The sequence below is a fragment of the Lichenostomus cassidix genome, chromosome 2 (assembly GCF_008360975.1).
Source record: "Lichenostomus cassidix isolate B80296 chromosome 2, HeHo_3.0, whole genome shotgun sequence".
Classification (NCBI taxonomy): domain Eukaryota; kingdom Metazoa; phylum Chordata; class Aves; order Passeriformes; family Meliphagidae; genus Lichenostomus; species Lichenostomus cassidix.
Genome location: NC_139482.1, coordinates 58,813,446 through 58,838,286, shown reverse-complemented (window position 1 = coordinate 58,838,286; position 24,841 = coordinate 58,813,446). Strand labels below are relative to the sequence as shown.

The 24,841-nt window shown below is 39.8% G+C and overlaps 1 long non-coding RNA gene across 3 annotated transcripts in view; it reads right to left on the bottom strand.

The window, feature by feature from the left end:
* The window catches only part of LOC146441434 (uncharacterized), a 258,283-nt gene that overhangs the window by 33,098 nt on the left and 200,344 nt on the right, over positions 1-24,841 (bottom strand). For 2 of the 3 annotated variants that reach the window (XR_014849915.1, XR_014849914.1), the window contains one exon: positions 22,038-22,674. This is a non-coding gene — a long non-coding RNA (uncharacterized LOC146441434). Of the gene's footprint in view, positions 1-22,037; positions 22,675-24,841 lie in introns of those variants that run through there. The other variant, XR_014849913.1, reaches the window with a different exon arrangement.

Genomic DNA, 24,841 nt, shown 5'->3' with positions numbered 1-24,841 from the left:
GTCATAGAAAAATCTATGGAGAAAAAAGTTAAGTGCTATTTATACAAAAGATCAGCTAGAACCCCCAATTTTGTTCACATCGAAGTTAAAGCAATAAGGCATCACCCCATGTAGTGTTAACTGCAGCTACAATGCTCCCTATTATCTGTAAAGTAACCCTACCAAGAAAGAATAATAGGAGGAAAAAACCTGTATGAAGTTAAAGCATATTAAGTCAAGGAAACCAAAAAAGCTCCTTCCAAGTTTGATAACACTTAAAAAAAATTAAGTATGAAATATTAAGAATGAAGTAAGTCCTTTGGCCCAGAAAATAGAACTATGCTCTTTGAAAGCCAAACAAATAATTTAAAAATACCAAAACAGCCCATATTAACATTTCACTTTTCTTTACTAAAATCACAACAATGATGTTATTTGGATAACATTGACCCATACTCTATAAATTTCCTGTCCAATAGTGGTACAGGGATGGTTGCTGTTTGCATGATTGTTAAGAAGTAATGTGCAACATAATGTAGTATGTAGATCAGAAGGTAAAGCAGATATAAATCAGGGTATAATGCAAAACTGAACTAAAATTATTTGACAAATGATGGCTTCCTGCTCATTACAATTGTTTTCTGTAGAGAATTAGGTATCCAACCAGTCAAAAAAATTTCTATTTTATATAGCACTGGTATCCATACATATGCATACGTACATGCATCGATATGCATCTCAAAACACAGGCTTTAAAAACAAGAAACATGTTAGCAGCAGCCAGACCAATCCATCTATAAAACTGTGGCTGAATTTTCACCTCCTATTGATACAGTTGTGTTATTTACTTCAGCCTGCAAGTCTGTTAAATAGGCTATCAGCTCTATTTCTAGTGTGTACCCTTGGACTGAGATGTTCACTTACAGTAACTCAGGCAGCAGTGGGACAATTAAAAAGTGGAGGACTTCTATCAAGGGGGGTTTTTACATGACACATGAGTTGCAAAGAAATGCTAACACAGCAAACAAGCAAGCACAAGTAATTCCCCAGTTCTGGAAGTGAGAAGGAAAGCAATGCCATTCTCCTGATGGCAAGACACATTTATTATTTCAATATGGAATTTATTTTGGTTAATGGATGTAGACTAAGAGAAGAAAAATCAACAGAGTCATGCACGTATTCCATTTGAGAGATGTAGATTCTACTCTAAGCAAGCACAGAAAGTGGGAAACAGATTTTTTTTTAATAGTTTGAAAAACAGTAACAGATTATTATCCGTTTTACTCACAGAAATTAATTAACTAGAGGATGTCATCAACCAGAATCAGGTTGGGAAGACATAAAGCAAGGCAACTTCCCTTCTGTAAATAACCCTTATTCATCTTTTATTCATTCATTTTATAACATGAACTGCAGTCAGTAAAAATTTACTAGCAGGATGCATTAAGGAAAAGCAAAAAACATTCTGTTTCCTCGTCACTGCCCATACTTCACCTTTTCCCTATAAAGAATGAGACAATGAAAACTCATATGGTTTATGACATTTCCCTAGCACATTCAGAACAGTAAAAGTCTGCCCTTCTTATTGGCTTATGCGTAGTGTAATTGTTTGGCTAAGGCTCTGGTCAACAAATACTGTGTTTCTTCCAGGGGAACATCAATGCAACTAGTCTCTTTGCTGTGTTCTTTGGAGGAATCAGAATATGGGTAGAAAAATGCCAAGAGGGAAACCTAAACCTAGGCAAGGCAGTAAAACTCCCCAGGGGAAAATCATGTTTATTAAGTCACTCCTCTTGCTCAGTAAAGGTTAGCAAGCATTTGAGCGAATTTTCTCTTGGGTCAAATAAAGCTGGAAAGGGAGTGGATGTGATACCACCTGACAGGCCTTGATTTGCAGATGGAAGCTACAGAAGTATTTTGGACTCTCAGGTTCTGGATCTTGATTTACAATAATAAAAGAACATCTCCATGCTTACTTTTTCAAAAAAACTAAAAAAGTTATTTTATTTCTGGAGAAATTTACACAGAGGTTTGTCCAATATTCCATCATCATATGTGAATCTAGAGCAGGCTGACAATAACAACTGCCATGACAGCTGCAACTGTGGGATACTACAGAAAATTGTGTCCACTTAGAAAGAACTAAAGCATCTACTTATTTTTTTCAGCCTTATGAAAGTGCATTCCTGCGAGAGCTCATTGCATTCTTCTTACGGAACATAAAGCCACTGTATTTACTGAGAGATGCATTCTATAGATGATCTAGCATCTCATTAAGATGATTTTACCCTGTAGTGTTCTGGCACACAGGCACTCACAAACAACATTTTCAATATTCTGCTCTTCAGATCTCATCACAATCCTAAACTAGGTCACCTGCAATGATGGTATGGCACATAAACAAATAGATCAGATCCAAATTCTCCCTTTCTTAAGTACCTGATATTTACAGTTACCTTCCCTGCAAAGGAAAATTTAAGAACAAACAAAAAATGTTTTCAATAGTCCTTTACCAGTGGCTGGTTCCTCAAATCAAGCTGAGGTTGACAATGAGTGACAGTGACTGCTGGTTGAGAGCTGTTCGATAGGTTTGCATCACCAAAGCTCTCTTTTCTAGCAGACCAGGGCACAGATCTGCACCTCAGGGGGCTAAGGAGCTGAGACTGGAATGGCTCTGGCACATGAACCATCTCTACCCAAGACAGGGAAGCTGCAGGTCAGGGCTGAGGTCATTCCTGTGGAGGCGGAGAGTAGCAAGACCTATTCTTAGCACACATGAGCTGACATTTGGTAAAACTGTAACAAAGACAAAGGAGTATGTGAATATTTTGCCAAGAGGCCAAGAGCCACGTAACCCTGCTAACTCATATTACAACTACAGCTTACCTCATGTTAGTTACTGCACGTTAGCTAAGATGTAGGAAAAAATACATCCATTGTCCAGGTAAGACAAGGCAGCTGAAAATTAATGATAAAATGAACTTGCTATTACATCAGCCATATTTAATTAATTTTAGGTATAAACAGCCTAACATTTCAAGAAACATCAAACTAATGTTAGTGTTGAACTTATGATCAATCCATAAGAATGCAAACATTTAACAGCTGGCATCTTGGAAAAAAATATATTTTGGTATTGCTTTGGTATTTTGCTTTCTAAAACACATCTAAAAAAATTGCTTTAAATGGACAGCCATTATCACCAATGGTATTTTAGCTATCTCACTCTTGCTACTCAAGCAAACCTTCAGGGAGGGGGAGAGGGACAGGAAGAAAAAGATAAAGGAAGAACAAATAGAAACACAGTAAGCAATAAAATATTGAACTGCCAAACAATGGCTACAGGAGAAAATTGCCAAATATAAAACTAAATTAGTGCCAGGCACTGTCTGAATTATCGACACAAATTCCAAGCTAGATTCTGAAGCAAGGTCCCTGAATGAAAAAAACAATCCATTTGAACTCCTTGGCCTCCACCTGTTGTAAATAGTTGCAAAACACACACCATTTTCTTTACACCTATAACTTCTGCTGAGTTCAGTAGTTCAAAATGTCTCATTAGTGCAGCAGGTAAGACAGAATTACGACGCTGGGTTTGACATAGTGGAGTGCCTCATTACACACTGTCACAGACATCACAGGATGCACCAGAGATTTCTTCATCAAGGAGAAATAATGAGCTGTCCTGGGTCCACAGTCTTTTATAGCCTCCCAGATGTTTGCATCTATTTTTTTATTTATTGAATTTAAAACACCCCCAAAACTGTATCAACTAAGTAATGAAAAATAAACCTTTATCAGCATAAACCTGATAAAGATCAAAATACTGAGATTGCTGACAGGGCACCATAATGGAAATAATCTGTTTATTCAGCATTCTGTTTCAATAATATGGGATGCATTCAGATTCCTTCCACAATTCCCCCTCATTAACATCCTGTCCAGCTTGCTGCAGGCTATGACGTAGATTCTGATAATAGTTTTGGCATATGTTTCCTAAGGAAAGGCCCAGCCACCCTTCTCTTGAGCAGATGCCGATTGTGTTAATGCTGAAGGTGCACATGCACCACCTCCTGCTGGGCCCCAGCCCCAGCATGTACGTGACCTGTCACTGTCACTTAATGCTAACCACAAAAATCATAGACAGATACTACAGAGCTGCTCTGCAAGTGGGCAATGCATGTATGTGTGTGAATATGCTGCACACACACCCACATACACACCAGCCATGCTTTCAAAGCACACAGAAGAGCTTACTCTATCTTATGCTGAAATCACTATCATCCCCTGAAATCTTATAGGAAGGGCAAAAGGTACCTCATGGAAAAGGCAAATTCTTTCAGTTCTATCATCCCAGAGCCTCATGTACAACTACCACTGATATAAGGCTGCTTTTGCCATTTTTAAATTATTTTTCCCCTCCAAGAGATATGCAGAAGTAACACGTGTGTCATTTTAATGGAAGACCATACGAAAGTGTTCAGCAGTGATAAGACAAAATGAGTTTCCAAATGCAGGAGATGGATCAGTTGGAGTGCTAATCCTTAATAAACATAACCAGAGATTAACACTCAAACTCTCCTCTTTGGCTTCTTCTACATCAGCAAATGCTTCTACAGTGCCAAGAAGCAAACCCAGACAGTAGACTTTAATTGTCTCTGCAGTTCAGTTATTAAACAAGTTCTTGGCACAGGTTTGGCCAATTCCCCAGCACCATGGGGGAAAAACACAGACCAGAGATAAATCCCATAAGACTGGAAGTGGTCACCTTCTTTTGGAGAGTAAGAGTTATATGATTGCATCATGGGCTGTTCCTATCCTCAGCGCCAGAGGATACTCCCAGGCAAGTTTAACTTCTTAGTTCAGAAACAGTCTTTCTGTGCACTGTCAAAGCAGAGCCTTGGTTTAATACAGCTACCAAATCTCTCTCAAACATGGAACAACATCACAGTACCCTTATTTCAGCCTAGAATTTCATTACTTTCGCAATCTGGTGAAACAAGCTATGCCTTAGCTCCATCATACGGCCCTGTGAAGAACATTAGAACAGCAAGATTACACATTAGCCACATCAAACGTAATCCTTACCCAGCATTCTCCAAAGATGAAGTAATAAGAGAAAAACTGACCCTGGAAACAGCATCTAGAGGAATAGAATGATGTCAAAAGTACAATACCAAGCCTTCTCTTTTAAAAATAATTATGGATAGACAAGTATGTACACATACATGCAACTCACAACATCATAGAAACTTCTGAGCTGTTGTATGTTATGAGTACACTGCCTATGTAGGGACAGGTAATGTACTTCTGCAGGGCCTAAAATCCCACTGAGGGAAAGCAAGATAATTGTTAAGATCCTAAAGCGGAGACCAGCGGATGGAATTCCCAGCTGTTTCCACTGGGATTTCTGGAACCTGCTTACCCCTGCTGCACATTCTCCCATGAGAAGAAGCCAGAGTTTTACTGTGCTACTGTATCTACCATGCACTGCTGAACTAGAAGACACTAAGATGGAGAAAAAAATTACAGAAAGTCAATAAAGAGCAACCTAGGCTTTATATTCTAGATGCAAGCAAAAGAAGTGAAAAATGGAGAGTGAAGTAAGTATGTCTCAGTATCTCACTTTTTTTGAAGTCAAAAAAGCGTCAGTACAATTTTTCACTGAAATCCAGCTTTCACTTGTCCATGCCTGTGACCCTTCAAAACTGAACCTTTGATTTCTCATCTCCAACAAATAGAAGGGTATCTTTTTGTACAGGTCAAAAGAGGTGACTTGACTGTCTCCTTCCCAAATTGTTCCAAAAGAGTTGCATATCTACACATCCTCTCATTAAAGCAATTTAAAAATCCTACATGGAAACAGATTCTAGTATAGGTGTCAATACTTATATGACATCCCAGTCTACACTCCTAACCTGTGTTTACAGTGGTTTAGTGTAGCATCAATACTAAACACAGCCAAAGGACAAAAACACAGCCAAAGTACAAATTATCTCACTGTTGTTCCTTTCTTCACTCAGTCATCTCCCTTTCACTTCCTCGCTCTTCATACAGCAGGTGAATGTGCATTGTAAAACTTATTTTGACAGCGACAGGGCAAGAGCTATAATCTGTCGCAAAACACTCTTAGAAAAACAAGCAGGATGGGCATTTTGCCTAGTACTATCCATCTCAAGATTGCAGGGTTCTGAGGACTGTTGATTTTGGTTTGTTTTTCCTAAAGCCCGATTTCACATAATCCCACGTTTGGCAACACCCTTGTGAACTGCTGACTTTTCTTAAAATTGCCATAGATTATCCCCAAAAATGAAGCCCTTTTCAAGAAAAATGGTTGTTCCCTCATATCTATAATTTAGAAAGGAAATATGAGAACACAGACAGGAAGGAAAGTAGGGGAAGCTACAGAGGCAAAAATGTGTAAACTATAAGTAGAGAGTCTATATATAAATTCTAGACGAAAGTAAAACTCCTTATTTCAAAATACGCGTCTCACAGAAGTACATGCATTTTATTGGACAATATTCACCTGCTCTTTGTAATGCTGGACTCTAAGGAATTATATCTGGGAAATTTATTTTAGATACGACACAACACATACTCAGAATTCAACCAGGTAAAATATTAAAGTGAGTTAACTGCAAAGCACGGTAAAGATCAGGCTCCCTTTCCCCTTCATGCATGTTGCAGCATCTCTGAGGTGGTACAGAAAACCCAGTGTCAAAAGCCAGCCATGAGAAATACCACTCATCAGTGCCTGTTTTGGTTACATTTCCCATCACCAAGCAGACAGGAAATGTTCTCAGGCTCACAAAAAGGCAAACAGAAGCCAGAGTTAAAAGTAGACTCCTTTTTCCCTTCCCCTGCTGCACACTATTAATCTGAAAGATCGGAAGCCGTATGGGGATCAAGTTATTATCCAGCTACTTATTGCCTTCAGGTGGCTCCAAATTAAAAAGAAAGATTGTCAGCAGATGTACCCATCTACTCTGCCCCTTCTTCATATGGGTACAACATTATTACATTTGCACCCATCTGCACGCTGTAGCCAAAGGTGTGCCAGTATTTCACAATCCAACCCTTTTTTATTCTCCCTCCCCTAGGAACTCCGAGGTCAATAGCTGAGTTTAAAAAAATCACACTGTGCTGCAACACCACAAACACTGTGTCGCTGTTGAGCCGCTAGCAGAGAAGTAGAAACCCAGGTTCTCAGGCAGGAAAAGAGAGAGTTTATTATTTTGATTTCCATATATATAGACTTTTCACAGGTCACCCAGATTGGTCAGTCAAAAACCTCCCCCTAGGCCTAATTGGCCAGGCCTGAACTGCCCAAATCTCGAGACCCTGTTTGCAAAAACATCCAAACTTTATCTTTGTTTATAAAACACAGCAAAATGTTCTCACGAGAAAGACCTGTGCTAGCCACAGCACTGTGCTTCAACACCACAATTTTTTTTTAAAGGGATGATCCAGAGATTTATTTTCTTGAGCTGCTGCACCTGGAATGCAGCAATTACAGCACAGATATCTCCCCAAGAAATCTGCCATCTCCCACATCAGCCATCTTTGCTGTAAGCACTGCAGTACCATGCCTCTGTTCTCTTGTCATCAAATGCATTTTCACTTCTAGGGGTCTTAACGTCCCACTAATCTTAAAGCAATTTTCAAAGGAAGCAGCTTCTAAAATGAACAACTCTTCCAGAAGTTTAATTACATCTATCCTGGTATCTTCTTTTTTACACTTAAAACTGAAGGGGAATTACTGGTCAGGAAGCAGGTTGTCACTAGCAGTAAATTGGCAACTTAAACAAATTAGGTATATAGAGCAAACACAAATAATAATTATCCACACTATCTTTTTGTTCTTTATTTGTGGCTATCTGGACAATAAGAAAAAAAGAGCTGTTGTTTGCCAACAAAGTTTTTGTATCAGATATGCGCACAAAAAATCAGCACAGATCTCTTCAAATGTAATGTTTTATGTATATTAAATATGTTAAGTCCAAAATATCTCAAAGACACAAAATAATTGATTGTGCAAACTTGATCTACTCTAATACTCATTAGCAATTCATATTGATGAATTGCCAGATGATCAGAGGGCTGGAACACCTCTCCTACAAGGAAAGGCTGAGAGTTGGGGTTGTTCAGTCCAGAGAAGAGGAGGCTCCAGGGAGATCTTTTTGCAGCCTTCCAATACCTTAAGCGAGCTTATAAAAAGGAGGGAGAGGGACTTTTTATAAGGGCACATAGTGACAGGACATGGGACAACGATTTCAAACTGAAAGAGGGCAGATTTAATTAGGTATTAGGAAGAAATTATTTGCTGCAAGGGTGGTGAGGCACTGGAACAGGTTGCCCAGAGAAGCTGTTGATGCCTGACCCATGAAAGTGTTCAAGGCCAGGTTGGATGAGGCCCTGAGCAACCTGGTCTAGCATAAGGAGTCCCTGCCTATGACACTGGATGACCTCTAAGGTCCCTTCCAAACTTTAACATTATATTATTCCATTTCATATCCACTTCACAAAAAACTGGATGAAAAAATTGTGTACACATCTATAGGTGTAGGATCTCAAACTCATAAACTTGTTGGCTTATTGATATCTTCATAACTTTGTGGGCTGATTTGTAAGAGTAGTAAAATGTAAAAACAACCACTCAAAACACATACAGAACACAAACTTCAGGATATCTGTATGTAAGCTTTTCTCTGTTCACTCTTACAAACATAGAAAGATTCAATGCCAATAACTAGTAAGACTGACATTTAGAAGCACAGTCAAAATTTCAGAAAAATTTTCCCCGTGTGTGTATTTGAATTATTTGATAATTTCTTAATGCAAATAATGAGAATTGTTTTCTACCTTTATTTTTTCTAACTATACCTTCATTTTTCATCTAGCAGAGAGAAAAAAAAATTCTTTGTGCAAAAGGAAATAAAGGTAGTAAAGATTATATCAGTAATTGTTCATTTCACAATGCAACCAGAACTATGCTATGAGGAAGTGAAGCTGAAGCTTAAATTTGGTATTCTAGCAGGAGAACCTTTCAGCTGCAAATATTGAAGCAGCTTCCTCTTGAACACAAACTAGACATAACTTCAGAAATACTAAAATGTTATTTTTAATTACATAAGAAACAACTTAAAACACAAAAAACCCATGTCAGTATTATTTCCAAGATGGACCAGTAGTTCTTATTCATTCAAATCTACTTTGAAACACTCTTCTCCAGGCCCAATTATTCAGTACCCAATGTTGAAGCATCCTTAAAAATCACTCAGTGCAATTGAAGAATGTCCATGTTCTCCATCAGAAGTGTCCTTACACTAAAAAGGGCTCTGAATGGATTTGGAATGCACTATCCATGTCGACATGCACTGCACAGTAACACAGGCTTAGTTCGTGCTACTATTACATGAAATTACTCCAGGGCCCAGGAATGCACATGTGAGCTCAGGTTTCCCCACACATGTGAATGCATTCAGATACCTTTATTCTGAAATCCTCTTAGAGGACTTCAGCAATTCACTTAAAAGGCTTGACGAGATTTTCTAGTTTTCAATACACTTCAATCTCCCTAGTGATTATAATCGGCCCCAAAGCACACAGCTACGCTCGTAGCATTGATAAATCCCACTCACCAACTGCAAGCTTTTTATCCTAACATGAAGTAAAAAGAACAGGTACCTAGATTTTGCACCTGAATTGGAAATTTTCAAGAAAATTTCCAAATGTATTTTGATGTTAATAAGACAAAAATATGTATCTATATATATCTGCATGCTAATATCGTGACTCCAGAATATGTTTCTAATATTCTATTTAAAACTCATAAAATTAAAATCTTACTGCTATACTTCTTGTCTTTGAATAGCATTTCCTTTCTAAACTGTCATTGTCATTAAAATTAAATTAAACATTTACAACATGTTTTTGGAGACATAAGGAAACAATTTATTTGTGCACACACTTTTATAGCATGCACTCCTCAAAGAAAAATTGGAAAAGACAGTCTGTTTCATTTTCATCATATTATTTATTAATTAATAAAATTATCCCTCTGGATTCAAATACAACTTCCTGCAGTCATTTTTCACTTAAAATAAGAAGCACTACTGCAGTATAAATTCAGCACTTTTACACAAAGATAAAGAAAAGATGCAATTTGTGCCAAAATATGAAGCACAACTACTAATATCAGCGTGTACAGTTTAGAGAATGCTAGCTCTCTTGGATCTTTCGTGCACATCAGCATTCCAGATCACAGAATCATAAAGCACTTGTGATTGTAAGGGTCCCTAAAGATCATCTAGTTCCAACACCCCTGCCATGGGCAAGGACACTTTCCACTAGACCAGGTCGCTCAAAGACCCATTCAACATGAATGTTGATGGAAGTGAGGCATCTACCACCTCTCTGGCCAACTTTTTCCAGTGTGTCATCATTCTCATTAAAAAATTTCTTCCTTAATATCTAATCTAAACCCACCCTCCTTCAGTTTGAAGCCATTCACTCTTGTCCAATCACTAAAGGCCCTTGTACAAAGTCCCTCTCCAGCTCTCTTGTAGACTCCTTTCAGGTACAGAAAGGCTGCACTAAGGTCTCTTCAGAGCCTTCTCCAGGCTAAACAGCCCCAACCCTCTCAGCCTGTCTTCATAGGTGTTCCAGCCCTCTGACCATATTTGTGTCCCTCCTCTGCACTTGCTCAAACAGGTCTGTATCCTTCTTATGCTGGGGACCCCAGAGCTGGCTGCAGCACTCCAGGTGGGGTCTCACCAGAGCGGAGCAGAGGGGCAGAATCACCTCCTTTAATCTGCTGTCCACACTTCTTTAGATGCAACCAGAATATGCTTGGCTTTCTGGCTGCATGCACACATTGCTGGCTCAGGTTGAGCTTCCTGTCAACCAGTGCTCCCAAGCCATTTTCCTCAGGACTGCTCTCAATCCATTCTCCAACCATTTAGCCTATATTTGTGTCTGGGATTGCCCCGATCCAGGCGCCAGACCTTACACTTGGCCTTGTTGAACTTTGAGGTTAGCAAAGGCCCACTTCTTAGGCTGGTCAAGGTCCCTCTGGGTGGCATCCCTTCCCTCCAGCATGTTGACTGCACTGCACAGTTTGGTGTTGATGGCAAACTTGCTGGTGGTGCACCAATCCCTCTGTCCATGTCACTGACAAGGATGTTAAACAGTGCTGGCCCCAATACCAACCCCTGAGGAACACCACTCATCGCTGTCCTCCACTTGGACATCGAGACATTGATTGCAACACTTTGAGTGGAACCACCTAGCCAATTCCTTACTCACCAAGTGATCCATCCATCCAATCTGTGCCTCTCCAGTTTAGAGACAAGGATGTTATGTGGTGTTGTGAAATGCTTTGCACAAGTCCGGGTAGATGACATCAGTTGCTCTTCCCTTATCCACCAATATGGTAACCCTGTCACAAAAGGCCACCAAATTTGTCTGGCGTGATTTGCCGTTAGTCAAGCCATGTTGGCAGTCATCAATCACCTCTTTATTTTCCACATGACTTAGCACAGTTTCCAGAAGTATCTTTCCCACGATCTTGCACGGCACCAAGATGAGACTGACTGGTAGTTCCCCAGGTCCTCCTTTTTTCCCTTTTATGTTTCCCCTTTTCCAGTCAGTGACAACTTCACTGGACTGCCATGACTCTTCAAATATGATGACCATTTGCAATCATTTGTTTGCAAATGTGCAAATTTTTCAGGCCCTTTTAAACCCCTTCCCTATCTCTAGCTGAAGTTACTCTGGTGCTATACTTTGAAATACATGGACTCTAAAACAGATGATTGGGTATGGGACGCGATGGTAGAATGAACAGATATTGGGTGTAGAAGGTGACTGATAAGCTGAAGCAATGGTCATCCTAGTGCACATCTGGACCCACGAGGTCCTGCTGTACAACTAGATGTGTTAGAGATACTATTAAATATTCTCTTCTTAGAGCACTTATTTGCTACAGTACTTAGGCTGAGAAAATCAAAGATACTGAAGAGTCGTCGCTGGACAGGACCTCTCAAGGCAGTCTTATTCACCCCACAACTCCAGTGACCCACAATCTGATGATCCTCAGTTGGCCCTTGGGTAGCCCTAGGATACTCTCCCAGAAAAACTCTTTTGTTGAGGATATGTTGCCTATCCTAACTTCCTTCCTGCCACAACACAGCCTCTGCACCACGGGATTAGATGAGCTGCTTGAATTTCCTGAGCTTCACAAGGGGAGGGGGAGCTGTCCAAGTTGGCTCTTGGGTCTCCCAGAGGAAAGGGGAAGGGGGAGTAAAAACCCCACCAATCAGTCAGTTGTTTCTTCTTATTGACAATATGCAATATTCCTATGAAACCATCATCTGCAGGACAAGACAATTACCTGAAGAGCTAAAATCTACTCTCAGGTCACAAGAAAGGCTGAGATACCCCGGTAATATCAGAGGCACAATTACCCACAGAGAGGAAACAGCCAGAAAGAGGATGATAAGTGCCAACAATTTGCCTATATAAAAACAAGGGACAGAGAGCCATATATCTTGAGCAAAATAGCATCTCACTTCTCCCAAGAAATTGAACTATAATCCCAGCTGACAAAATACAAACTTCAGAGTATTATTTTAGCATGAGAAATAATCTTAATGCCAGCTTTGCTTCTGTGCTGTGTCTGCCTCGCTTTCTAGTTGCTGCAGTTGGCTGTTCAGAGATGCTAAGGCAGAACCTGTTTGAGCAGGGACTGGAAAGACTCCCGTGATAAAACTGGTGTGAAGTATTGGTCTGTGTTGGCTCCTGTGGAAGTAACAGAATTAATTTTTGAGCTGCTCATGGCCTTTGAACCTTAAGGATTATGATCTGAACAAGAATACACCCTGTCCCTGAAGTTCACTGAAGTGCAGATGCTGAAGCTATGAGGCTAATTCTTCCATAAAGGCAATCAAAACACCCTGATAGCACCTGGTGAACATTAAAGGCAGCTTTGGTTTCAAAGTCAGAAGCCCTTGGGAAAAACAGAGGTCACATTTTTCAGGTCACTCTTTGCTCTCCAAACATTGGTTTCCTCCTTTCTTTCTTTATGTTTTCATTAATACTATCAAGCCTGACAACATTTTCCTTCTTTTTTTCTTCTCCCTCTCTCTGTCCCCCTTGATTTCTTCCACTATCTGTACCAGCCTGTTCCACCCTCACCCTGTGAAAATTTGATTAAGAGAGAGAGCTCATTTGTATCGTAAAGTAGCAAACCATAGCTGGTAAAGCCAGGCACGCTGTATCTCTTTTGTAATCATTGCATGGTCATTTTCCTGTGCTTCAGGAAAATGACCTTTCCTGTCAGTTAACATCCATGCAACATTATCTGATTGCATGGAAAGCAATTCCTGTACCTTAACGCAGAGCCACCGCTACCCATGTGGCTCCTGAGTGTGAAACAAGCAGGGATCAGCTTTTACAGGAAAAGCAAAAAAACGTAAAACTGGAGCAGCTGGTCTAGGAGTTGGTTTTCAAGAGAGATTAGCAGAAAAGGAAAAATAAAGGAGTGGGGAAAGAGGAGACTTCCTATAGGGAGATTCTTCTCAACAGTTCAGTGGTGGTGAGTTCACATCCAAAGCCAGAAAGACTCAGACCCCTTTCACAGATGTCACACCAACCAAAACTTATGTAATGCAGCTGAAGATGGTCTCATTATCCATGTAAGCTACATTCGTGGCAATATTCAATCACACACTTGCTAAGTCATTACATTTCATCACTAAATAAAACAGAGTTTCAAAGCTGGAAATACCTTGGAGAAGCCAGAATTGCTCTACTGTATCTAAAAACCGTGCACAGCAGAACTGAAGCCACCTCCTTTCATGGGTCTAGGCATCTATGTCTGCTATTATCTGTTGGTGAAACGGAGCACCATGAACACTGTTGGCATGGCAATATAGGGGGAATTTGTTCTCAAGTAGGCCCTTACCCTGTAATTTTATGTCTGTGAATACACTTAATCAGGAAGCCTAGAGTATTTTACTGGATGAAAATGGCTTTTTTTCCTCCTTAGAAAGGATTGCTATAGTGATTAACACCGCTCTTCCTTAAAATCCTGCTATCTCTTGCTGAGTTTCAGACTGCAGCTGGAAGGGTGGTATGCATGCCTCCTGTCCTTCAGGCACTGCAAGGGTAAACTGCTACAGGCAGGTTGAAATACACCTTCAACTTAATTTCTGGAGACATTAAACTGTCAAGATTCCACCCACAAATAGTGGAGACATCATTCTGCCAATAGTCTTAAGAGCATGTCCAGGACTGGATACACCTACCATCCCCATGGTCCTTGGACCTCCTCCTCTGCCCAACTGGCATATGTTCCAATAATTTGATCCAATATACTTCATCTACTTAGCAAAGTAAAAGCTGTGTACACAGAAAGCCTATTTGAATTACCAGAAGCTGACACTGAATTCCTCTCATATGTGCTCATACAACAAGAGACACTTTACTGAATTCCCAAGGACAAATTGAGCCAGTGATGCCCTTCCACACTTACCTGGGCACAAGGTGCAGAGTATTTTCACTGCATACAGTCAATTTATTTACAGGTAGGTATTGATGTACTACAAAATATTGAGACAGCAAAATAAAGAGGGCTGGGTAGGGTGAGTCTGAATTTATTCTGTGTTCACCTTCTAGGGAAGGAAAACAAGGAACACTATTGGTGCTTAAAAAAAACCAACATTAAATGGACATGAAAGCAGTAGCTTTGCAAGAACTTTTCCCCACAGCAAAGCATCTGTCTGTGCTTCAAAACTCTCCTAAGTTTTGGTCATGACTGATCTAGCCAACTCTGCTTTTGGCTGGACACAGCCTTGGTTTTCTCTCTCTCCCTGCATTTATGACTGGTTGACACCTTAAAGAGCATGGGGATCTCCAATATTTTGTAAAATCATGCTCCTCATTCTTCTTTCCATCTGTTCTATCCCAAAGCACCTGTGAGAGAAAAAGGATGGTTATAGGTGTTCTGAGTGTTGGGCTGTATGTTTTGCACCACAGACTATAATTTATGTCAGGAGGTAGACCTGATGTACCCAGAACACACGCCAGGCACCAGTGGTTGCCCCACGGCAATGTGACAGCCATCTGATGTCACTGTGAGCTCACACACCTGCTCCAACGGTGCCAGGGGCTGAGGGTTTTCCCTGATTGATGTGTGCACTGTTCATGGGGCTGTGTGGGTGGAGGATGTGGGCTGGCCCCGCCACCATACCGACCTGAACTTCCCTCTGACATTGCACAAGAAGACAGACCAAGACTCATACCTGCCCACCCACACAGACAAGCCAGCAGATATAAAAATACATGACCTTAAAAAACAGCACACAATCTCTCCATTTTATTTTTTTTTCACCAGCACCAGCTCTGCAGACTCAAAATCAAGTTACACACACAAACAGGGTTGGCCTGTTGCCTTCCCCAAGTTGCTGCCACACTCCTATGGCCACCCTCCTTGAAATTTCCTCAGATATTTCTAACTTCCCACTTCTCTATTTAATTTGAAAAATAAAAAAGAGGAGGTGGGGAAGAAAAAAGGAAAAAAAATTGCACTTCTGTCTGTATGAAAAGTACAAGTGTACAAGTTTAGCTTAAGTATCTATAAAGTACAGAAGGACCAACTTCTCAAATTTACAAAAACAGCCACTTCTACCACATATGCTCACCTATCTCCTGAAAGGAAATTCACTGCTCAGAAACCTGATGTTCCACATGCTCTAATTAAGGAAAAAGGAAATAGCTTTCAGTCTCTTGTGCAAGGGCCAATGAACATAGGTCAAACACTCACCTAAAACCATGAAAACACTTTGAAAAGAAGTAAAACAAACATTCTACTAATTTCCCAGGTGTATTTCCAGCAATGTTTCTGATATAAAAGCAAAGGATAGGAAAGAGGAAAATAATTTAGTGATGTGGAAGACATACTTTTATAATCCATCCTCAGCCCATTTAATGCATTTGCTCTTCCCTACTTTAGCAGAGCTCCCAGGGTGACACAAAAGGGACAGTGTCACATCTCAAAATAGCTACTTTCTGAGAAGCATTGGGGTTCTCTGATCACACTTATTTCTCTAGCACCTCTTAAATCCTTAAGTTAGCAAGAGTCAAGGGATACGCAGCCAAGTAAGTCTTCACATACTTCCTGAAGTTTCAGGAAGAAAGTAATCCTCCTGCAAGTGTTTAGGAAACTCCAAGACTTCCTTCACATTGAAAAAGCTCTGTCTGTGGTGTAACCTTGTTATTTCATTTGCTTCCAACCAGCTTAGTGACAGTGAGTATTCGACACATTTGTACTAAAGAAGGGAAAAAAATAAGCCCTAGACAGAAATATAATTTACATGCACTTTTCCAGTTCCCTGAGCATTACAGTTTTCTGTCCAAGTCTGGCCCCTTTGAGCTCACCACAGCACTGAAAGAAGGCAGGTTCTGAAATTAGGGATTGCAGTCAAGGGTTGTTCATTAAATGAGCCAGCTACAGTTTTTTCCCCAAATCTAGAGAGTTCTAAGAACGCACTCAAGTTTTTCAATGTGAACGTACTTTTTATTTGGGCCAGTGAAATTGAAAATGAGACAGTGACAGGAAAGGGATTACTAGTCAAGAGATAAGACCTGATGCCAAGAGATGGCGACGCATCTTCATGCCCATCCTGCCTCACAGTCAGCTACAACAACAGCAACTGAGATGCAAAGGTACAAATAAGAAATGCAACTCTTCTTATCTACTATATTCCACCAATATTAGTTTTGTGTACGATATGTTGTTTTTTAGATGTGAATGCTAGGGGAGATCTAGCCCCTTCCACCACGTTTTGCAAAATACAAGGTACCTTCAAAGATAGAAAGTAAATGCTAGCTTCCTTTCTCAGTGTGTTTTATTTGTTGATCATTTCCTGGGAAAGTGCTAAGCACTTCTGCTGAAAAGCATTGATCTGAAAATACTTTACTTCTATGGGCTCTGTTACACACCAGAAAAAAGGAAAGAACTCCAGAATCCTTACAGGTTATGCCTATGCAATACCTTCAGAGAAATTGCAATATTTTTGCACCTTTATGTATCTTAGCACTGTCCACAGAAAAATAGATATAATTGTGTCTGAAATACCATTATGTTGAGAACAAATAAATTATTGTCATGAAAACTACTATTATCATTAGCAGTACTAAAACAATTTTTACACAGCACCTTTTTATTCACAGAACCCAGGGCACCTTGCTTCTTGTTCTCATTTTACAAATGTAAGACCTTGGAAACTTTTGAGATGCAGTTTCTTTATTAAGGTCGTACAACATGCTAGTGACAGACCCTGGGACACAGCACAGGCTCTGCAATCCTACCAGATGGCAGGCAACAAAGCTAGATACCCTGCTTTTTTCCTTCTTTTAATTTCCATTGCCACCTCTGTGTATTTTGATCTGCATCATTCAGCACTTCATATAGCACAGTTTCAAATCCTGGCTTTCCAGGAACACAGCTGCTTTTTTCTCCAGAACTGCCCTGCTTTGTGCAACACTGAACATCTACATGTACAAACACATTCAACCTCAATTTGTGCCTGGAGAGTCAACCTCCCCCTGCTATCCCAAGTACCACTAGAGTGCATATTTGGCAAAACAAGACGAAAAATTACTCAGAAGTTTGAGATACTGCCCTAGCTTTTTTCTGGCAGGGAAAAAACTTTACCTACTATTGTAGTTTCCTCAATATCTTTATGCAGTCCATAATGTCACAATAATATCTACCGAAATAGCATTTTCTACATCATTTGTATTTGTTGTGTATCCATTCTCCCCCAAAGACAGCAGCACCTTTACCTCTCACCCTCATCTGACCTAATAAATACAAGTTTAGAACTGACAAAAGACAGCAAACATGTAAAAAAAAAATTCCAAGCCACAAAGAGCTACATATTTCAGGAATAATCAAAAAGCCCACAGTGATTTCTCAATGGCAGATGATATCAGTAGAATGTCATAACCATCTTTTTATCCCCCACCTCAATTTCATCTTGACTTCCTGGGACTGCCAGAACTCCTTTTAACAGAGTGGAAATTTCCCTGCCAGCTACAGCTGTTGAAAACTTGAGCCAACCAGTCCAACACAGCTGGATGAATTATAATAAAGTTATAGCTAATTCAAGGACCTTCAGCTACATCTTTTCACTGCACAGGTACCTCTGCAAATGGAAAAGTTGTACAAGTGTGGCCTCCTGCAACCCAACTGAAGCAAGCAAACACCTTTTAGTCTCACAAAAAATTTCTATAATTTGCAGTGTGAGTTCCACAGAAAGATCATTGCATTCCATTGCATTGTGTTTTTCTTGCCCTTACAGAGTCTCCAATGCTAGACAGCAACTCCAAATGATGAGGCCCCACTATGTGGGCACTATCGAATGAAGGGTGATTGAGGGGATGCAGTAACCAGTGCCGCCAGCATGCCCAGCCCTACGCCACCTCTTCCTAAGCCAGGTGTTTTCCTTTGCATGGAAAAATGTCATTTAGCTGGAGCGCAGCAAACACAGTGGTGTTTCACCTTGTGGCTAATAGCAGAAGGGTTTTCTGTAGTTGGGAATTCAAAGCAAAGGGTCTGAGAAGCAGGAGATCTTTTAAAGCTCCTCTGCCTGTAGTTTGCTCAACTTTAATTTTTGAGATAAAATGAAAAGGCAGTTTCCTCATCTATTCATCTACTAAACAAAAATCAACCTACTCAAGTTCCTGCTTAACTGCAGTACCTAGTACTTTGGAAGTACTTCTCTAAAGTTTCATTGTGCATTTTCTTACAATTAACACAATAAATCAGTTACAAGCTTTTTCAAACTCAGAAATAAGTATTAGCTACTCAGACACTACTCTGCAATTACTGGTGGCAGGACAATAAACACCATGAAAATTGTCTCACTAAGCAAAAACCTAATGGAATGGATGAAATAATTATCTTCCATCAAACACATAGATTACAGCTGATCTTCCTGTTCATGGCTCCACACACTCTCAACACAGAAGAAATCTCTTCTTTTAAGTAAATAAACACATAAAGGCACCAACTATATTAGAAACTCCATGGAGTAGACAGATTATGATCTCATCACTTCTTTGGTTTTTTTTCCAAGCATTTCTTTTCCAAACTGTATTTAATTCATTTGAAAAAATTTAAGCACAGAGTATCTTGAACTCTCTGAAGGAGGAATGTTGCTCAGTTATGACTATGCTACTCTTTCAGCCTGGTTTTAATTTGACTTAAACCAATTTATTAGTTTGATTTAAAGCAAACACAGAGACTTGGTAAGAGTGGATCCCACAGTACTAAATGGCATAATAAATGGCATTATAAAACAGCAAATATAAATGTATTTCAAAGAAAGAGAACTCTCCTGCCTTGAGATAAATGCAATGTATAAAGGGTTAAATTTACAACAATAAACCATTACCTCTTTTTTTTCCCCAAAGGCAAGACCTTGTAATTAACCCTCAAGGAAAATCATCCACTTCCACATTGCTCAGTTTTCTGTCCTTGAGACATTTATGGCAAAAATATCCCCGTGAGGCCCCACAGTGTAGAAACGCCCAAGTGCAGGTGTGTCTATGGATATTTGTCTATTTTTTTTTAACATTTCCACCCTGTGGCTGCTTATCTAGACTGCCCTCTCCTTTCTATATTAATCACTGTTTATTCTCCTGTTTGGCAGCGAGAAGAACACTCACACACTCCTGTTTATGGTCCTCTGGATCCCGCCTAGTAGCTGTGCTTTGACTCAACAAATTTCAGGAAAGTCAGTGCTGAGAAGAAATGTGCAACTTCCCAGCCACATCGCTCTGGAAGGAAATGAGCTGTGCTCTGTAGGGAAAAGGATATTGCTTTGGAAGTCTAGACCGAACCCTTCCTTTTCCATCACTCCTCCTGTTTCCCCCTTGAATATATTTGAGACAAAACAAAAAGAAACTGAAGAATGAAAAGGAATGATTGGGCTGAGTTTCCATCTCTGTGTGTAACAAAACCACAGGTGGATGTAGATTTAAACACTGGCAAAACATCAGCAAGGGGAAGGTAGGAGAGATACAGGACTACAGAAGCACCTCAGAGACAAGGAGCTTGGCAGCCTCTGGTTCAGAAAAATGGGAATCAACGATCTGGTGAAAGGCAATATACTGTAGGCAGCCACTCTGATCCTCCTCTCAGGCTGGATTTGTCTTTAGAATGCAGTAAGTAATGCAGCTGCTGATCTAGTTGCCTAGGACTGTGACAGTGAGAGGAAAAAGGATGCAAGATATTTAGTAAATTTCCTCTGTTCTCCCAAACTGAAGACACAGGAAGAAAAGCAGGTGTGAAATAGGATTGGAAGTGCAGAGAAACTTGAAACAATCAAATGAACTCAGGTGAATTTTAGAAGAGGCCCATGGAGACTCTATGAACAAAGACAGAGTTCAGACAGTTTGACCAACAGGGCCTCAATTTGGCAGGGAAGGCCAGCAATAAAAAAAAAAAAAAACCAAAAATATTAGCAGTAAGAAATAAAAATATATTATGAAAGAAAACCAAGGAATCACCAGGTAAGTTTGGTACTATTTGATTCAACTGTGGACCAGAAAATACAAAAGCAAGCTAAGAGAATTTTCCTGATTCAAAGAGCAGAATAGGGACCAAGGGAATGGACAAAGAAGCTTCTGGGTAGTGAGGAAAAATGATCAAGGTGGAAAAAAGCCTGACGGTAAATTTAAAAAATATTAAATGTTACAGCAGAGGAATTTTTAAAACAAATCTGCAAAAGAAGCACCAAGGAAAGCAATACTAGGAAGGAGAATGCAAGAAAATACAGGTGCCTGTGGGCATTTAAACTAAACTGCAGCATGGACAAGCACCAAGCTTCACTAGCTTCCTTTATTTCCTGCTTAAATGAAAGGATGTATTTTGTTTGAGTTTGTTTGGTTTTGATAAGGAGCAACAAAAGGGGAAAGAGTGGGAAACCAATCCATCATAAAATTCTTCTGGTGCACACCTTGGGAATTTCACACAATCTGAGTACTCTGAATTCCTGCTGCAGAAATTCACTGCAGCTTATGTGACCTTCCCCTCTCCCTACATATAGGAAAAGGAAGCCAGAGTTACATCAACAGTGGGGCTGCAAGATCAGAACTTGCTAGTACCCAAGGTCCAAGCTCAGGCATTGCCCTTGGTTTGACTTCTCACTGAGATTCAAAACAATACACATGGCAGCACTCTCAGCACCCTCTGTCCCACTCCCTAAGGAAAAAAAAAATGAAAAGACAACACTCTGAACCTCCCTTTAGTCTCTGCCAGCACATATCTTCATATGGAGCAGGGGAGAGGAAAGGAAAGCAGTGATGGGACAACATATCAGCCAGGAGTTCACAGGGAGGAGTGCTGCAAATGCCTGCTGAAACCACACCACTCATATCCTGAGATTATATTCGCCTACAGCATCTGCTGGAGCTTAATGTTAGGTTTATTAGTTGTGCTACTTGCCAGTCACAAAAAAAAACAAAAAACAAAAAAAAAAAAAAAAAAAAAAAAAAAAAAAAAAAAAAAAAAAAAAAAAAGAGGAGAGAAGGGTTTGATTTTGTTTTGTTTCCAACCAAGTGCAGGAAAGAAATTTTATTCCTTCAGGAAAGTTCTCAGGAGTGAGAATGAATGTGGGGATTCTCTGCCTGAATCATCCTGTTAATTCCCTAAATCCCACACCATGTGGAGTTCAGATAATGTTTTCAGCTCAGAAACTTTTTTTTTTAAAAATAGTTTAAAATTATTTTTTAAAAGGAAAAACAAAACAAAAAAAAATAATAGGAAAGAAAAAAAAATAAGTGGTTTAGAGTCCCTCCCTTTCTAAATCACAGTTGGACCCAGAAAGACCAGTTTTGTTCTTAAACAAAGTCAGCAAATTGCCCTTAAGCTGGTCCATTCCAGTAACTGGCATCAGAGCAATAACAGTCACTCAGTCAGTTTCCCCTTCGCCAAACCAAAAATAACCATTCAGCCAAATTCTTCCCAAATGTGTTTATTTCAGCTGAAGTGAGTACAGTTAGGTTGCAGACACATCTTTCTCACAGTTGGAAAATGTACACCTCTATACATAGCATTGTTTCCACACCCCTCTCTGTATATTCAGAGCTACCACTAGACTTATGAGAGATTCAAAAGAAGTAAAAGAATCTCCTCCCTTTCTTGTGAGGAACAGCAGCAACAGAATTACTTTTATCAGATGCTGCCTGTGAAATATAGCCTTTGTGTTGTTTACAGTATGCTTGCAATCCACTACAGGAAAAATACCCATTTACCCTACAATCATGGAAACTTATGCTGATTACAGGGACTAATAAATCAATACAAAAGCACCTTTCTTATTTATTTGAGGCAGGTAAATAGTTTAATCCACCTAAAAAGCATAAAATCATCAAAATCATGGCAAGTTTTCCAGATGTTAAGTCAAAGGATTCCTAGTTAACCACCTTGGACAAGTTAGATGGTAGCGACAACATTATTTAGTGTACTTACAGCACAAAGTGCAGAGGTAGTGTGAAGCTTGATCTGCACAGTCCTTCCAAGACACCCCACCACCACAACACTGAGAATGCTGCTGAGAACAAGGACTGTGCAGCAGTATTGGCCTTGACAACTGGTAAAGAATGATCCATCTGAATCTCCTAAGAGAACAGAGACATTACATAAAAGAAATTTGAACAATAATAACTTAGAACCATTAAAAACATGTATTTCACACCATTGTGGCTACTCATGTCCCCTCCTGGTCCTTCCAGTCTTCGAGAACAGGAGAATAACACCTCAGTTTCATCCCAATAGATATAAACCAGCATTCTCCCCAGAGCTTGGAAAGGACATTGGTGCCAAGGTTGGGCACAGGAGAATAACATGGACATAGGAGAATTCCCAGACATAACTGTTTCATAACTTTTGAAAAATTTATCTGAGTCTACTGGAACAAGAACATTAAATAAAAAGAGCAGCTGAAAACATTTGTTCTGCCCATGGTCATTCAACATGAGACACTGGAAGGAAATAACAGTGAGTCATCTTGACATGGGATGGAGCAAAATCTGAAGGAATATTGGATACCCCAAGAGATAAAGGCCAGAGTAAGCTACTGGTGAATCTCGATGAAGTCACATCCAAAAGGAATTGATCTTTGGACTCCAAAATACAACACATTTATTGAGTTACATAGTTTTAAGCTAGCTTTGAAAATGTAGTAGGAAACTAAACATTTTCATTTGTTACAATTTATCTTCTAAAAATGGATAACATGGCCATACAGTTTCAATACAAATGGGACAATATGCTTGCTGTTGTTGCATCTATAGAACAGCATTTTTGTAGACATGTATGTATGTGTATGCACACAGTGTAAGCCAATTCTATCTATACACAAACTATACAAGGTTTGTCTCAGACCTGAGAAATGGCTTGTGCTTCCAAAAGATATTTTTCTCCATTAGTTCATCTCATAGATATTTCCTCTCTGATACACATAGTGTTACACACACTGCTTCCATTCTAGTGGTATTTGCAAACATACAACACATGCTTATTCCCCCCTCCTTCTTTTAAATTGTTTGACCTACATCAGTTGACTGAAAATAATTACTCAGTACCAACTCATAAAAATACAGTATCTACACCTAAAAAAAAAAGCAAACTAGTAAGGTGTTCTTACTAACCCACTTAGCTTTCTAAACAGCACTTTTAAAAAAATGTATTTAATTTCCCTGAAAACAAAACGGTAGTATTTATGTTTTGTACATAAGCAAAGGATACAACCTTCACAATGCAACTCTTTAGAGCTCCATAATTTATACTCTGGTGTCACAAACCAGCAATAAAATATTTTAGAAATAGCCATAAAATTGTGAACCAAGTTTTTTCTTTTCAAAATCTCTGCTACAATTCAACTGTTAGAGCCTAAGCAGGATTATTTACATTTAATCAGTGGCAAAGTCCACATGTAGTCCAAACTATTCCAAAGTTTGCCCATTTTCTGATGGAGCCTCCCAGCTAAGGCTCGCCCCTGGGAAGGGCTGGATATTTTTCTGCAAATGCTTTCACCTAAAGAGGTGTCCATCACTGAACCCAAAATGCTCCCACAATGAAATAATATGGATGTTTGGGGCAAGGCAAAAAAAGGGCAGGGCTCTCACTGAACTTTCATGTAAATTTCTGGTGGGCTGTGATCAGTGAGGAATTTGGCTGCTGGCTTGTAGCAGGGTTTGCCTCAGCTCTCTGGATTTCACTGCTTCCAGAGACTGCACCTCTGGGGTGATCAAGCACTGCACCAGCTAAACCCAAAATTTCCACCACATATCTGAACCATGATAATCTGGGAAACCTCAAAGTCTTACCCATGAACAGATCCAGTGAATCTGAGAGTGGAAAGCAGAGACAGATCCCTAGGATCTGACTCCTGCCCTACCATTTGGGCTGCCAGAAGCCATTATCCCCGGGCCCAGAGGTGTCCAGGGCAGCTGGCACCTGCTCCACGGGGATGGATGACATCCCCGTGCTTCAACGGGAGGTGCTGTGCCTGCCTTACAGACTGTGATACAATTCCAGCTACTTCTAGTCAGTCTCTGTACAGAGATGTGTTTGTTTTGGCTCTCTCATTTTAAGTTTCAGGTCCAAATAATAAATTAAAACCAAAATAACACTCCAACCCAAATCAGACTGAAAACAAAAGTTGAAAACATACAAGTAAGGTATCACACACATCAGAAAGCTTATTTCAGCTTGTTCTTTAACAGAACAAACTAAATAAGAGGAAGTATGGAACAATCCACATTCATAGGATGCTTCACCAAA